Source organism: Schistocerca americana, chromosome X (assembly GCF_021461395.2).
Source record: "Schistocerca americana isolate TAMUIC-IGC-003095 chromosome X, iqSchAmer2.1, whole genome shotgun sequence".
In the NCBI taxonomy this organism is placed as follows: domain Eukaryota; kingdom Metazoa; phylum Arthropoda; class Insecta; order Orthoptera; family Acrididae; genus Schistocerca; species Schistocerca americana.
Genome location: NC_060130.1, coordinates 311,689,360 through 311,708,193, shown reverse-complemented (window position 1 = coordinate 311,708,193; position 18,834 = coordinate 311,689,360).

The following is an 18,834-nucleotide window of genomic DNA, read 5'->3' as shown; positions in this document are numbered from 1 at the left end:
AAAAATTTCGACAGTGAACAAGTTCGTCGTAATATAGAGAACTGTACCATTCAACGGTTACTTTTGAGTACTCTAAACCGTATTGGCTCTTCATTTTAGAATAATTGATTGAGAGACGTGCAATGTGAGGAGCCATATATATACACACAGTGTGTTGGATTTTCAGCATCCTGTGCTATATTACTGGGTAATAGTGAATTTGAAAAATTGGTGATGTAGTGTTGTTGCACCAAAGTATGATGCATAGCTATAATTTGAGGTCTATGATCAAGAAACAAAGGTATAAGAGTTACAATTGCTTGTTATTATTATATGGTCTTTGGAGACATTATCTTCTTGGATGGAAGTCACATTAAATATTATATGTGATTCGAGAGGCATTTTAACCCTAGGACTCACTCTGCTAAAATTTCCCTAGTACTCCATCTGGGGTCATACGTGACCCCAATCAGTATATAATTGACTGTGTGTACTAATCATTCCGAGAACAACGTACTGTCGTTTAATACTGTTTGTTTACATTTTATTTATTATTTAGACACATTTCACAGCTTTTTAACAGGTATGCACATAGTAGAATTAGATTACATATGGCAGAGTAATTACATATCAGAAGTTACAATATTACTCTAAGTCATAATTTGTTTCACTCATAAATGTTTCACAATGGCTTCAAATTTACAGAAAATGTGATGAACAACTCAACGGGAAACATAATTCTAACCAGAATCCGTACCATAGTCATCTGCACATATTTTGCAAGTAGTAACTATTTCAGAATGTTCCTTGCAAACAAATTTGTTACACTTTTCGCATGTTGAACTGTATTTTGTGTCCTTTGATCGAGGGCAAATGGAGCATCTGCCTCGCTTTCTCTTCTGATTGTCGGGTATTACGTCTGGATGTCCATTGTCTAACAGATCATCAAATCCACACCGTTTGATACTGCTAATAATATCCTTGTTCCTTCCTTGTGGTAAACTCAAACGACGTTCCACTTGGGGCTTTTCCATTTCTTTGGCCAACTTCATTAGAAAAAGACATCTCTCTGTTTTTTCAACAGCAACACAGAAGAGTCTGTAGGCATTGGGTGCAGCTAGATCGACAAGATCATAAAATACTGCTAATGGCCAATGTTTTGTACCCTTTTTCACAGAATAGTAAGAGCTCATTTGATCTAGCGTATCAACACCTGATTTTGGTGAGTTGTAATACAACACTACTTCTGTTTTTCATTTCAAGTTGTTTTCTCTGGGCACTTCAAATGATTGATGTTGTGTTGACAGGAGTAGCACAGCCTTATTTCTTTTTGGAACATATGAAACTAATAGGGTTTTACCACTGTATGCAAATCTGGTAGTGCATTCTTCCCTAGTTTTCGAAGGCAAAAACTCTTTTGGGACATTCTTTTCGTGTAGAATGTAGAGTACCTACAAGTGTCAACTTCATTTTCAACAATTCTTGGCCAAGGTCATAGCTTGTGATAAAATTATCAGTGGTAATATTCTTACCACTGCCAGCCAGATGACACACTAAATCTAAGACCACTCTATTGCCTTGATTCACTTCTCTCACATCACCACTCCTTCCAGTGTACATTTGAAGATTCGTCAGATAACCATGTTCACAGTCTACTGCGCACCATATCTTGATGCCATACTTTCCTGGCTTTGAAGGAATGTAGACCTTGAAACTACACTGACCTCTGTATACGCAAAGATGTTCATCAACAGTACTGTTGCTGGAAGGTATAAATGATGTCTGACATTGCACGGCAAACAAATAAAATATTTCCTGTACAGCTTGAGCCTTATTTCGAGTCCTCTCTTTCCTTTCAAGTCTTGTGATGCAGTCGTCAAAACGAAAAGAACGCAGAATGTCCTGATATCGCCTCCTCGACATAGTAGCACAGAATTGAGGAGTTCCATATTCAGAGTCCCAAAATTCATCAATAGGTTTCCCCCGGCTCTTCTGTACGCCATACAGAATCAGCAAGCCTAAAAACGAAAGAAGCTCGCATCTGTCTGTATCACGCCAGTCAACTAATTTTCCAGACACTTTCAATTCATTTCCTCGTTGATTTGTGAACTGAACTATTATATCCAGCAATTCATTAGTAATAAACTGCCTGAAACAGTGAACAGCTGAGCTAACACTAACTGTAGTAGGAATACCTGCTGAAAATCGTTGTATGTTGCGGATTGGAAATCTACAAATTGGTTCTTTTGTACTCCATGCAATATCCCGAACCCTGCTTACCAGTACTGCACTTTCATCTTCTCCACTGTCATCATTTTCAGCAAGACTATCATTTTCTTCTAATTCATGTAAACAAATTTCATCACTTTGGTCTACCTGTGTCTCTGTTCCATCATCTTCAGCGTCACTACCTTCTGAATCACTACTGCTATGAAATAAGTCTTCCATAGCTTGTTCTACACTATAGCCAGGAGCAAAACGTATTCCATTCATGCTGAAATTAGACTGCAACAACAAACATACAAACGAACTTCCAGTTTGAGGTTAGTTCTGAGTAACACCTGAATAAAACCTGAATTCAGTGTTACCAACTCAAAACACTTAAGAAAGAGATTGATAGTTGATACTCTATACATTCTATGAATGTTACATATAATGTATCTGGGGTCAAAATTGACCCCAACAGTAGTTTTTGTTAATTATTGATTTAAATGTTGCATCAAGCACTCTAAAAATTTTTGTGAGAGAACCACAATACTGTGTGGTAAAAGTCACAAAATTCTGGATTTTTGCAAGAAATAGAAATATTATTTTATCCATAGTAAAGATGATTGGGGTCACCTATGACCCCAGAGTGAGTCCTAGGGTTAAGAGGCGACAAAAAGCAAGACTTAGTAGTTGCATAACAATAGTTCTTTTCTGGCCTGATAGCAACACACAACGTTAATAAGGGTGTTAGATATGATAGCTGGTTGTTGGATGTCATGTTTAATAGCCTTTACTTTGTTATATGTTTGCTAATAACACATTAATATCTGTTTACAGGAAAGACATCATTTCCAATAAATCGTCGTTGTTGTGGTACTAAGTGCATAAGATATGCATTGTGAAGTGTTATTTTCTGCACAGAAGTAACGTTTTGAGGTAGGTATATTGTGTGAATCATGTGATATTAACAGATAGTGTAACATGTGAAATAAGTTGTGGTTTACGAGTGTTGTGCCTTCCTGTATCTTTTCTTTTCTATACATATGTGTTGTATTCACAATTTGTCAAACAAAATTGTCAGTGAAGAGTAGTTGGAATTATATAAGATTGGCTTTTGGTAGAACAGCCTGAGGAATGATGATACTCTTTATAGGACAGAAAAAGGAATCTTCTACTGATTACAATTGCCGTCATGATAAACTTCCCAGGTATTTGCCAGAGTGTATGCCTTTTCATTTCTGTCCACTCCACCACTAGATTCTGATCCACTGGAACTTAAATCAGTGCAGCCAGGACATGTTTCTTATCTGTCACTTTCATCACTAAATTTTCCTTCATCCTCAATGCCTTTGCAAAGCTACCTGACCAAATCATCTGCTGTTTTGTCCAAACAACAGACAGACAGTGCAAAAGCACCACAGGCACAAGTATGCAAGCTGGTGGCACTGGGATAGACTCGCTACATGCAGACGTTTTTACAGTGCAACGAGCAGTGCTGAGGATGAAGGTATCAACTGCGCCTCAACTAATTGCCGGCTGAGTAGAGTCCAGCAGCTAATGGATGATAATGGACAGAAGGCCACTCGAAAGATAGAAGAGCAGCTGTTACACTTGGTTAAAGATTATTGTCCAGGGCTGACTCAGTCAGGGAAAGTCTTTTAGTGAACTGTTAGAAGTGTACAGACGGTTGCTGTAAGTTGTGTCTGGTACGTACTTTGAAGATATGGATAATTATTTTCACTCAGTCATTGTGGGACTTTTTGGAATGTTTTTATTTATATTACAAATAGTGTGGCAGGCTTCAGTATTCAGTTAGTCACCAGGATAAATAACACTTTAACACGTTTGTGTGGCTTTGTTCCTAATTTGTTCGGATGTTGTAGAGCTTTATGTATCCTACCCTGTTACCTGACCCTGGTACATAGCTGTTCAGTAGTGGCAGAGAAAAATTGTCTTAGCTGTGTACTGTACTAGAAGCTGTTTGACAAACCCACAAGCTCGGACTACCATACCAACAGTGGCTACTCGGAATCCACATCAGTGACAACAAGGGCTTTCAGAAACCAGTGATGAGGCTATACAAAATGTTCATCACGCATCTGTTTTCCACCGGTCGATACTGCGCTATAAACATATGAGCACAATATTTTCATACTAAGTGCTGCCATGCATCACACAAATTCCATTAGTAATGCGGATTGGAAGCATCGTATTGGGAAAATGTCAGATATTTTCTGACATGACAGCCATTGTGGAAAATTGTAATGTCACACATTGTTCAACAGTGGATCAGAAAGGATCAAAGGTATCAGGATAACATCTTCTGTCTTCATTAAGTTGTGAGGGACACTGAGTTGCTGTAAAAGTGGATTTGATGAAACAACTAAATAGTGATCAAAAGTAGTGTGGCACAAATTTCAAACATGATGTGATAAGAAAGGAGATAGTAAAATGTATAGTTTTATTTAAATTTACAATTTGTTATATAGGTATGTCTTGAGATGCAAAGTCTTACTAATTCAGTAGTTTCATTCTTCCATTTGACTGTATGAACACAAAACACCTGGGTACTGAAATATTTTGGATGGTAATAGATTTAAATTGCAGGCACTGGGAGTGAAATTCAATTTCATATGAGCTGAATGTTGTTGTGCATTAGTGTAGAGTATACATGGACTCTAGTTAATGTTTCTGTCTATAGCAGCATAAGCCTCGCAGTTATCACAAATATTGTAGAATTGTGCTGCTGGACAATGATAGGATACATTTTCTTAAAATACATGATACGTATAGTGCAAGGCTTATATCAGGGAAGATGTGTTGTGGTAATACATAGAATCTTATATTTATTGATTGTCAGATCTCTTGTTGATGGCAACATTATGTACTATTGCATATGTGGAAGAGCAGGGTTTCTTGGTCTTGTTCCTAAAATAACTATTGTTTAAATAGGCCAATGATGTAAGTGTTTAACTGCGCTGACACCGGTGTAATCCAGAAGATATGGACATACATTCATACCAGCGCACATATTAAAGGGAGCTGCTGTGTGCACATTGAAACATATTTTGATGTTGTCCTCAGCATTCCCAACAGTCCAGCCATAATGCATAGGTGTTTGTAAATATAGTTTCTTAACTACTACTATCCTGTATTTTGCAAGTACTGTACGGATGTGAGCAATTATGAAATGTGTCCAGTGTTTTTTATATGTTGTAAGAGGTCTTAAACACTTTTAGATCAATATCAGTCACATGTACTAGGATTGATTTGTTGTGTTGTGGTGGAAAATAAGACCTCTATAGATTGAGATACTGTGCAGTAAGGTTTCAAACACAAAAACCTGAATGATATATCAAATACTCAGATTTCACTTTGTAGAACTAGTATCTGGATGCGTTTGTGTAAAAACTGTAATGGACTGTGGTGTACAATTGATGACATTAATGCGTGTAGACTGCAGTTTATAATTTGAGTTTACAGATTACAGCCTGGCTTTGCAATCAAGTGTGGCAGTCTTATGTTGACCATGTTAGGAGCTCCACATCACATACCCTGGAAAGAATAAGTAGTTGAATCTTAGGTCTGTGAGAGTAATTATTTTTGGGGGTGTTTTTGACTTGTGTGATACTGAAATTGACAATTACAGGGAATGTGATTCTCTATTTAATGTTTCTACATATCAAAAGTTACTTGTCTACATGATGTGCATGTTCTGCTTATACAGAGGAAAGGCAAGGTATGAGTTACACCTATAAACTTTGGTTTAGATGGTGTGCAATTCTCAATTACTTTATCAGCAAACCTACAAGTGTAATTACAGAGGCCCAATTGTTGCCTTATTATTACAAGGTTGTGGTGTCAGTTGAATACCGAGCTATTAATAGCTTGAGAGACGAGCATGTGAGGTGGCATCTATATACACACAGTGTGTTGGGTATTCAACACCATATGTTATATTACCAGGTAATAGTGAATTTGAAAAATTTGTGATTTAGTGTTGTTCGACTAAAGTATGATACATAGCTATAATTTGGGGTCTATGTAACAAAAAAGAATGGTATAAGAGTTACATTTGCTTGTTATTATTGTATAGTTTTTCCCGCAGATGCCATAGTTTGCCTAATGTTCTCCATTAACCAACCTCTCATAAAAACTATTCCCTTTATATCTGACAGAGATATATCAATGATGTAGTCATTCTAAGACAGGGAGTACTCCATTATAGAACTATATTTAACATTGAGCTCATATGTGCATATTTTTGGAAGTGGTCTTTTTATGCATTAATAGATAAATATATGGAAATAATATTACTGCAAATGCATATAAACCACTTAGCTTAGGCTTCTTCTGCTTACTTTTGTTTCAGCTTCATCATGCCAGTTGAGGAGTTACTTAACCTTGGTAGCTACAGCACAGTTAATAGTCAGTCTAAGTGGAAAAGAAATGTATGTTACTGGAGAGTCCTATGATCTTGTGTCAGCATTTCTTTCTGTCACTATCACCGATTTACATAAAGAGCTATGGAACCTGGTAATTGTGGATGTGTAAATGAATTGACAAAACCGTATGTGAGGAAATGGAAACACTTTGTGTTTGTTCTAAGAAATAGTGGCTCATTCTGACCAAAATATGTGACGCAAAACATGAATTGTCTCAAGGAATAAGGTTAGGATCCCTTGTCTTCTAAGTTTATGTGAATGATAAAAAGTACTGTTCACATATTGATAAAATGAAATCTGTGTATAATGTTTGTAGATGGTATGTGAACTGTCTGGAGATGCTGGACAACAAATATGTACAAGTCTTTTTTATTGTGGCAGTCAGGAAGTCAGCATGTGAACTTTATGGCGAGTAACAATTCATCTTTTTCATGATGTTGATATTCCAACCTGTACTTTTAGTTGTATCATATGTTGTTATGAGTTATGAGAAGATGACCTATTTAAAGTTTGATATCAGCCTTCAGTCAGTAAAATATCATTATTATTGTACAGATTTTTGGGATGAAATTTCATCAATATTGAAAGTAGATTACTCTTAAATTTTCCTATGTTTTGTATATAGTCTGCAGAGAAAAGTAAAGAGGACAACCGGTCAGGCACTAATAAATTTGTGCATAACCCTGTATATATTATTTGTGGTGTAATGGGAAAAGATGATGCACTATTCCAGGTATGATGGTTTGAGATGTAATACTTAAGCTGGAGTTTCACGTCTTCAAACAGGTGAAAGAAAAGTAAGTGGAAATAGGTTATGTCACTAATTAAAGTATAGAATGAAATAGCTAAGTGAGTCCAGTATAAGAATGCAAAAAACAGAGTAGATACTATGTTACAATGGCATAAATATTGTTGTGCTGTAGCTATTACATATTTCTAATGTTTATTGCCATTTGTATAGCTCAGGAATGATTTTTAATGTACTTTTTGGTGCTGGAATGAAAGGCACCAAAATTCTTTAATAATTTTCTAGTGGAAAAGTTTTGGGTCACATTTAAAATGCATTTAGGAATATATGATGTTCTCTGTCCAGTATTTCATTCTAGTGAATCAGGTTATCATCACATCACGGACTGCATGGAGGAGCTGTCCGTAAGCTCTTTCTCGTGTATTCTACTGAATTGTTTTTGTGAGGCAAGAGATTGATTCGTGGAGCATTTGTAAATGTTACAAGCTGTACACATTTATGGTGTGTTAGTGTATTAAAGCTATTTTAATTTATTGCTGTTGTTCAGTTAACGAGTTTTGTGGTGAGCAATATTCTGTATTTTTTAAAACAAACTGCCTAACATGTGCATAGTTAACCCACACTTTGTGTTGCAGATCACCTTGTCCTGTGGAGCAGAATGTTCATTTAGCTTGGAATCCTTGATATTTGTCAGTTACTTGAGTTTCTTTATTGTCCTTACAAGTTTCTCCACTCCAAATTGGAAGCCAATTTTTGCTCCCTATAGCTTGTGTTTGAAATTTTACAAAATCTATCTGGTTTGTAATAATACTTCTCCTTAATTTGGTGAAGTTCCTTCTTATTGGTATGTAGTAAAGTGCTAATGCAACACAGAAAATATAACATGCAGTATAATAAGATTTTACCAATTGAAACATATCTCAGAGTAATTAGAATATATGTTGATAGCTACATGACCATGTTTTACCTCAAAACAGTTTTTCACATTTGGAAAAATCTCACACATGTGAAGGAATTTTGTGATTGGAGAAAAATAGTGCAGCAGATGCAAATTGTATGCTAGTATTATGAAATGGAATGAGAGAATATAATGAGCCTGTTTTATAGGGCTGGCATGAGGTGGAAGTGTGAAAAGGGCTCCAAGCTGCAATTCTCTTCCCACAGATAATTTAATCAAATGTTCTCCATTGCATGAAAAGAAAATAATGAATTTATGTGTTTGCATAGAGAGTGGTGTTTCAGGTCACTGAGAAAGATGATGAAACAGATACCTGTATTTTCTGTTGAACGTTGTCATTGTGCAGCTGTAGATCAGAGCAGATGTAACAATATATGTGAAGGAGTTACACTGTTCTGGCTTCCAGTTGCCTGGTGGCACACCAACACATCTGAAGTAACAACAATTACATTGATAGACAAGGAACTGTTGACTGTGGAAACAACTGTGGGTGGCATCATCAGTGTTTGATGTTGTAAGTACTGACTGTAGCAAACTTGTCTAAGAAAAGGACCTGTGTGAAAATGTTAAGCATCAATGAGTGATCTGAGCGCAGCCCTTCCTAGTGTTACACTTGTCAACATCTCAGTAATGCTAGTAATTGACCAAATTATATAATACCATGAATGGCCTCATTCAGAAGTTATTTATTAATAGAATAGCAGTAACATCAATGATAATTCTGATTGAAGAGTAGCATTTTTGTTCGTCATAAGCACCGTTTCTTTTCATATGAGTGCATAATGATATTCTTTCACGCAGATGCCATATTTCGCCTAATGTTCTCCATTAACTAACCTCTAATAAAAACTCTTCCCTTTATATCTGACAGAGATATATCAATGATGCAATAATTGTAAGACAGGGAATACTCAATTATACAACTATGTTTTACATTGAGCTCATATGTGCATATTTTTGTAAGAGGTCTTTTTATACAGTTATAGATAAAGATATGGAAAAAATATTACTGCAAATGTGTTTAAACCACTTAGCTTAGTCTTCTTCTGCTTACTTTTGTTTCAGCTTCATCATTCCAGTTGAGGAGCTACTTAAATTTGGTAGCTACCGCACTGTTAATAGTCAGTATAGAAAGTGGAATAGAAAACGTGCAGTATGTTAATGGAGTGTCCTTTCATCTTGAGTTAGTGTTTCGTTCTGTCACTACCACCTGTTTATGAGTAGAGCTTTGGAACCTGGTAATTATGAATGTGTATATGAGTTGATAAAACTATATGTGAGGAACAGGAAAAACTTTGTGTTGGTCGTAACAAATGGTGGCTCATCCAGATAAAAAATATGTGATGCAGTACATGAAGTGCCACAAGGAATCAGTTTGGGATCCCTTGTCTTCTAAGTTTATGTGAATGGTAAAAAGCACCATTCACATAATTCTAAAATGAAATCAGTGTATACTGTTTGCAGGTGGTATGTGAAATGTGCAGTGACAATGCTTGTCTGCCTGGAGGTGCTTGACAACAAATGTGTGCAAGTCTTTTCACTGTGGCAGTCAGGAAGTCAGCATGTTGTCTCTATGGTGAGTAGCAATTCATTTTTTTGATGATGTTGTTGATATTCCAACCTGTACTTTCCATCGTATAATATGCTTTTATTCTGAGTTATGAGTATATGAAGTACTTAAAGCTTGATATCAGCAACCAGTCACTAAAATATTATCATTATTGTACAGACTATCGAGATGAAATTTCGTCAGTATTGAGAGTAGATTATTCTTAAAATATGGTATGTTTTGTATGTAGTCTGCAAACAAAAGTAAAGAGCACAACAGGACCAGGCACTAATAAATTAGTCCCTAAGTCTGAATATATTAATTGGTTTGTAATGGGAAAAGCTTATGCACTATTCCAAGTATAATGGCATCAGATGTAATATTTAAGCTGGAGTTTCGCATCATCAAACAGGTGAAAGTAAAGCAAGTGGAGATAGGCTATGCCATTAATAAAAGCATAGAATGAAATAGCTAAGTGAGTCCAGTATAAGAATGTAAAAAAAAAAAAAACAGATTAGATACTATGTTACAATGGCATAAATAATGTTGTGATATAGCTATTAGGTATTTCTAATGTTTTTGTCCTTTGTCCTGAGGAATGATTTTTTAATGTATTTCTTGGTGACGGAATGAAAGGCACCAACATTCTTTAATAGTCTTGTAGTGGAAAAGTGTTGCGTCACATGTTAAAATACACTAGTGAATATACAATATTCCCTGTCCAGTATTTAATTCTAGTGAATCAGTTTATCATTACATGAAGGACAGCATGGAGGAGCTGTCCAGAAGCAGTTTCTTGTGTTTTCTACTGAATTGTTTTTGTGAGGCAAGAGATTGATTTGTTGAGCATTTGTAAATGTTACGAGCTGTACACATTTACGGTCTGTTAGTGTATTAAATCTATTTTAATTTATTGCTGTTGTTAAGGGAAAGAGTTTTGTGGTGAGCAATATTCTCTATTTTTTAAAACAAACTGCCTACCATGTGCAGAGTGAAACCACACTTTGCGTAGCAGATCACCTTGTCCTATGGAGCAGAAGGTCCATTTAGCTTGGAATCCTTGATATTTGTCAGTTACTTGAGTTTACTTATTGTCCTTACAAATTTCTCCACCCCAAATTGGATGTCTGTTTTGGTTTCCTGTAGCTTGTGTTTGCACTTTTTCAACATCTATCTGGTTTGTAATAATACTTTTCCTTAATTTGGTGAAGTTCCTTGTTATTGGTATCTAGTAAAGCGGTAAGGTAACGCTGAAGATATTACGTGCAGTATATTAACATTCTACCAACTGAAACACATCTCAGTGTAATTAGAGTATATGTTTATATGTACATGACCATGTTGTACCTCAAAACAGTTTCTAACATTTGGAAAAATCTTGCATATGTGGAGGAATTTTGAGATTTCAGAAAAAGTGCAGCACATGCAAAGTGTATGCTAGTATTATGAAATGGAATGTGAGAATATAATGAACCTGTTTTAAAGGGCTGGCATGAGGTGCAAGTGGGAAAAGTGCTCCAAGCGTCAAGTCTCTTTCCCACAGATAATTTAATCAAATGTTCTCCATTGCATGAAATGAAAATAATGATTCTATATGTTTGCATAGAGAGTGGTGTTTCAGGTCACTGAGAAAGATGATCGAAAGATATACCTGTATTTTCTGTTAAACATTCTCATTGTGCAGCTGGATATCAGAGCAGATGTAACAATATATGTGAATGAGTTACACTGTTCTGGCTTCCACTTGCCTGGTGGCACACCATCACATCTGAAGTAACAACAATTACATTGATAGACAAGGAACTGTTGACTGTGGAACCAGCTGTGTGTGGCATCATCAGTGTTTGATGTTGTAAGTACTAACTGTAGCAAACTTGACTAAGAAAAGGACCCGTGTGAAAATGTTAAGCATCATTGAGTGATCAGAGCACGGTCCTTTCTAGTGTTACACTTGTCAACATCTCAGTAATGGCAGTAATTTTGCAAATTATATAATACCATGAATGACCTCATTCTGAAGTAATTTATTAATAGAATAGCAGTAACATCAATGATAATACTGATTGTAGAATAGCATTTTTGTACGTCATAAACACAGTTACTTTTCATATGAGTGCATAATGATATTCTTTCACGCAGATGCCATATTTTGCCTAATGTTCTCCATTAACTAACCTCTAATAAAAACTCTTCCCTTTATATCTGACAGAGATATATCAATGATGCAATAATTGTAAGACAGGGAATACTCAATTATACAACTATGTTTAACATGGAGCTCATATGTGCATATTTTTGTAAGAGTTCTTTTTATGCAGTAATAGATAAATATATGGAAAAAATATTACTGCAAATGTATTTATACCACTTAGCTTAGTCTTCTTCTGCTTACTCTTGTTTCAGCTTCATCATTCCAGTTGAGGAGCTACTTAAATTTGGTAGCTACAGCACTGTTAATAATCAGTGGAATAGAAAATGTGCAGTATGTTACTGGAGTGTCCTTTGATCTTGAGTAAGTGTTTCGTTCTGTCACTATCACTGGTTTATGAGTAGAGCTTTGGAACCTGGTAATTATGGATGTGTATATGAATTGATGAAAGTATATGTGAGGAACAGGAAACACTTAGTGTTGGTCATAACAAATGGTGGCTCATTCAAATAAAAAATATGTGACGCAGAACATGAAGTGCCTCAAGGAATCAGGTTGTGATCCCTTGTCTACTAAGTGTATGTGAATGATAAAATGCACGATTCACATAATTCTAAAATGAAATCAGTGTATACTGTTTTCAGGTGTTATGTGAACTGTGTGCAGTGACAAAGCTTGTCTGAGCGGAGGCACTTGACAACAAATGTGTGCAAGTCTTTTCGTTGTGGCAGTCAGGAAGTCAGCATGTCGTCTTTATGGTAAGTAGCAATTCATTTTTTTGATGATGTTGTTGATATTCCAACCTGTACTTTCCATCATATGATATGCTTTTAATATGAGTTATGAGTATATGAAGTGCTTAAAGCTTGATATCAGCCACCAGTCAGTAAATATCATCATTATTGTACAGATTTTGAAATGAAATTTCACAATATTGAGAGGAGATTATTCTTAAAATGTGCTATGTTTTGTATGTACGCTGTAGAGAAAAGTAAGGAGCACAACAGGACCAGGCACTAATAAATTAATGCATAAATCTGAATATGTTAATTGGTTTGTAATGGGAAAAGCTGATGCACAATTCCAAGAATGATGGCTTGAGATGTACTACTTAAGCTGGAGTGTCACGTCTTTAAACAGGTGAAATAAAAGCAAGTGGAAATAGGTTATGCCACTAATTAAAGTATAGAATGAAATAGCTAAGTGAGTCCAGTATAAGAATGCAAAAAACAGAGTAGATACTATGTTAAAATGGCATAAATAATGTTGTGCTATAGCTATTACATGTTTCTAATGTTTATTGCCATTTGTATAGCTCAGGAATGATTTTTAATGTACTTTTTGGTGCTGGAATGAAAGGCACCAAAATTCTTTAATAATTTTCTAGTGGAAAAGTTTTGGGTCACATTTAAAATGCAGTTAGGAATATATGATGTTCTCTGTACAGTATTTCATTCTAGTGAATCAGGTTATCATCACATCAAGGACAGCATGGAGGAGCTGTCCGTAAGCTCTTTCTCGTGTATTCTACTGAATTGTTTTTGTGAGTCAAGAAATTGATTTGCGGAGCATTTGTAAATGTTACAAGCTGTACACATTTATGGTGTGTTAGTATATTAAAGCTATTTTAATTTATTGCTGTTGTTCAGTTAACGAGTTTTGTGGTGAGCAATATTCTGTGTTTCTTAAAACAAACTGCCTAACATGTGCATAGTTAACCCACACTTTGTGTTGCGGATCACCTTGTCCTGTGGAGCAGAATGTTCATTTAGCTTGGAATCCTTGAAATTTGTCAGTTACTTGAGTTTCTTTATTGTCCTTACAAGTTTCTCCACTCCAAATTGGAAGTCAATTTTGGTTTCCTATAGATTGTGTTAGAAATTTTTCAACATTTATCTGGTTTGTAATAATACTTCTCCTTAATTTGGTGAAGTTCCTTCTTATTGGTATGTAGTAAAGTGGTAATGTAACGCAGAAAATATTACATGCAATATAATAAGATTTTACCAATTAAAACATATCTCAGTGTAATTAGAATATATGTTTATAGGTATATGACCATGTTTTACCTCAAAACAGTTTTTCACATTTGGAAAATCTTACATATGCTGAGGAATTTTGTGTTTTCAGAAAAAGAGTGCAGCACATGCAAAGTGTATGCTAGTATTATGAAATGGAATGAGAGAACATAATAAACCTGTTTTATAGGGCTGGCATGAGGTGCAAGTGTCAAAAGTGCTCCAAGCCTCAATTCTCATTCCAACAGATAATTTGATCAAATGTTTTCCATTGCTTGAAAAGAAAATAATGATTCTATATGTTTGTATAGAGAGTGGTGTTTCAGGTCACTGTGAAAGATGATGAAACAGATACCTGTATTTTCTGTTGAACATTGTCGTTGTGCAGTTGGAGATCAGAGCAAATGTAACAATATATCTGAATGAGTAACACTGTTCTGGTTTCCACTTGCCTGGTGGCACACCAACACATCTGAAGTAACAACAATTACACTGATAGACAAGGAACTGTTCACTGTGGAACCCACTGTTGGTAGCATCATCAGGGTTTTATGTTGTAAGTACTGACTGCAGCAAACTTGACTAAGAGAAGGACCTGTGTGAAAATATTAAGCATCAATGAGTGATCCGAGCACATTCCTTTCTAGTGTTACCCTTGTCAACATCTCAGTAATGCTAGTAATTGACCAAATTATATAATACCATGAATGGCCTCATTCTGAAGTTATTTATTAATAGAATAGCAGTAACATCAGTGATAATACTGATTGAAGAATAGCATTTTTGTATGTCATAAGCACCGTTACCATTCATATGAGTGCATAATGATATTCTTAGACGCGGATGCCATACTTAGCCTAAAGTTCTCCATTAACCAACCTCTCATAAACCTATTCCCTTTATATCTGAAAGAGATATATCAATGATGCAGTCTTTGTAAGACAGGGAATACTCCATTATGGAACTATGTTTTACATTGAGCTCATATGGGCATATTTTTGTAAGAGTTCTTTTTATGCAGTAATAGATAAATATATGGAAAAAATATTACTGCAAATGTGTTTAAACCACTTAGCTTAGTCTTCCTCTGCTTACATTTGTTTGAGCTTCATCATTCCAGTTGAGGAGTTATTTAAATTTGGTAGCTACAGCACAGTTAATAGTCAGTGGAATAGAAAACGTGCAGTATGTTAATGGAGTGTCCTTTGATTTTGAGTAAGTGTTTCGTTCTGTCACTACCACCGCTTTATGAGTAGAGCTTTGGAACCTGGTAATTATGGATGTGTATATGAATTGATAGAACTGTATGTGAGGAACAGGAAACACTTTGGGTTGGTCGTACCAAATGGTGGCTCATTCAGATAAAAAATATGTGACGCAGAACATGAAGTGCCTCAAGGAATCAGGTTGGGATCACTTGTCTTCTAAGTTTATGTGATGATAAAAAGCACCATTCACATAATTCTATAATGAAATCAGTGTATACTGTTTTCAGATGGTATGTGAACCGTGTGCAGTGGTAAAGCTTGTCTGCCTGGAGGTGCTTGACAACAAATGTGTGCAAGTCTTTTCGTTGTGGCAGTCAGGAAGTCAGCATGTCATCTTTGTGGTGAATGGCAATTCATCTTTTTCATGATGTTGTTGATATTTCAACCTGTGCTTCCCATCATATAACATGCTTTTTTTAATGAATTATGGGTATATGAAGTACTTAGAGCTTGATATCAGCCACCAGTCTGTAAAATATCGTCATTATTGTACATATTTTTGAGATGAAATTTAATCAATATTAAGAGTAGATTATTCTTAAAATATGCTATGTTTTGTATGTAGCCCGAGAGAAAAGTAAAGAGCACAACAGGACCAGGCTCTAATAAAGTAGTGCATAAGTATGAATATATTAATTGTTTTGTAATGGGAAAAGCTTATGCACTATTCCAAGTATAATGGCTTGAGAAGTAATACATAAGCTGGAGTTTCACATCTTCAAAAAGGTGAAAGTAAAGCAAGTGGAGATAGGTTATTCCACTAATTAAAGCATAGAATGAAATATCTAAGTGAGTCCAGTATAAGAATGAAGAAATCAGAGTAGATACTACGTTACAATGGCATAAATAATGTTGTGGTATAGCTATTAGGTATTTCTAATATTTTTGCCCTTTGTATAGCACAGGAATGATTTTTTAATGTACGTCTTGGTGGTGGAATGACTGGCACCAAAATTCTTTAATAGTTTTGTAGTGGAAAAGTGTTGTGTCAGATGTTAAAATACAGATATATGATGTTCCCTGTCCAGTATTTCATTCTAGTGAATCACTTTATCATCACATGAAGGACAGCATGGAGAAGCTGTTCATAACCAGTTTCCTGTGTTTTCTACTGAATTGTATTTGTGAGGCAAGAGATTGATTTGTGAAACATTTGTAAATGTTACGAGCAATACACATTTATGGTCTGTTAGTATGTTAAAGCTATTTTAATTTATTGCTGTTGTTCAGTGAAAGAGTTTTGTGGTGAGCAATAACCTGTATTTTTTAAAACAAAATGCCTAACACGTGCATAGTTAACCCACACTTTGTTTTGCGGATCACCTTGGGCTATGGAGCAGAAGGTCCATTTAACTTGGAATCCTTGATATTTGTCAGTTATTAAATGAAACAAATTCACTGTTACCAGTCACCGTTTCATTTATTTCCACGACACGTTTCGTAGGTTTGAAACTCCATCATCGGATGGATTTACATTAGTTAGTATTACATTTGTGTGTGTGTGTGTTGTGTTACGATTTTTGGAGGAACTTGTGGCACTGCCCCCAGTGTCCACGGGTTCTTTTTGCTGCCGGAACACATCACATGTCTACGTGTTGACACTTGTCAACATCTCAGTAGTGCTAGTAATTTTGCAAATTATGTAATACCATGAATGGCCTTAATCTGAAATTATTTATTAATAGAATTCGGTACATCTAAATATATCTTCATCAGACACAAAAATACACCTGGAGAGGATGACACCTTCATTAGCATAAAACCTAACAACATAACTGAGATAAAAGGGAAAAAAAACACTTATAGCTTTAAGTAACCGTGAAATTTAGCAAAGTATTACAAGCACAAAGACTTTTAGTCACTTACTAAAATCACATCCTGCAGTGGAGATGCATTAATCATTCGTGCCAAAGGCAGCATCTGTAGTTAAAATTAAAATATTACCTCCATCTGTGCAGCATAATTATAAAGAGATGGTCGATGCTAACACAGCGTACTATCAGTAATTAGCCTGTGAACTATTGTGAAGAGGGTGTGGAAGCAATAGGGCAGACAAATTAACGAAGAGGGGGCACTTGTTGTAAGCACGAGACACTTGCGCGCATTAAAACTCCGGGATATATCCTCATGTGCATCAAAATTTTAATTGTTGTGCTAACTTAAATCTTCAGTCTTAATAAATAAAAATATCAGAACTATTTAAAACACCTGAATACAATAGAAACAATGAACAAGAATTTGCCTGTGTCCTAGGAGATAACAGGGCTATAAAGAGTGAGGGAAATAACTTTATTTCTATTCCATTTTTGGGGAACGTTTCTTGCAAGATAAGGAGACTTCTACAGAAGCAGTATGGGTACAGAGTTGCCTTTTCCGTAAACAATATTTTAAAACAAAGAGTGATTCATACTATTGGGGCACGGGAAGAACTCGACATTAAGTCTGCAGTTTACAAAATCACTTGTAACGGCTGCCCCAACAATTACTTTGGACAGAGAGGTAGACCCATAAAAGTAAGATATGAAGAACACATACTAGGTAAAAATGGTGAAAATGTGTACAATTCCACATTTGATGAACGTCTATTGCTCTTACAATATATGCCACGATAACTGGATGACATAGAATTGCTACACGGAGTAAGGGTTACAAAGTGGACCTGTTCCTGAAATTAGAAATTTTCAAACATCTATCTCAAAAAGATGGATTTATTCTTAACGAACAGGTGCAGCTTAGAAACAAAATTTTTTTTGCATAGTTTCAAACCCCTTCTTGCTCTGACTTAATACAGTCTGGCTGACTAGAAGCTAGTTTTCTTGTCTGTTGATGCTGGTGAGATGCTCCTTTCCTGTCTTGTTGGGAATTTACGTATTTTTGATGATTGTTTTCGCAGTTTTCGTTGTGTATGTGTGGTTTAAATGATTCTGTTATGTTTCTTATTCATGATGTCAGATGGTTTCGATTTACAACATTTTGTTCGTTTTCGCTAGTATGTATCCTAGACTTTAACTTGCGCAAGATTCTCCCACATACCACAAGTGCCTTCCCTCGGTGAAATTGTCTGCCCTAGTACTTCCACACCTTCTTCATACTAGTTCACATGCTAAGTACTGATAGTATGCCATGTTCGCATCGTTCACTCTTTATAATTATGCTGTACAGATGGAGGTGATATTTTAATTTTAACTACTGACGACGCCTTTGGCACGGTTGTTTTATGCAGCTCCACTGCAGGATGTGATTTTAGTAAGTGACTAAAAGTTTCTGGGCTTGTAATACTTTGGTAACTTTCATGGTTACTTAAAGCTATAAGTGTTTTTTTCCTTCTATCTCAGTTATGTTGCTAAGATTTTTGCTAATTAAAGTGTCTTCCTGTTCAGGTGTATTTTTGCTTCTGATGGAGGTATATTTTGATGTACCAAAACCGTGGTCAATGATTTCAATAAATCTTTATTCTGCAACTTTTTGGCTGTTATCATTTACTGTGAAGACAAAATATTCATATATGACAC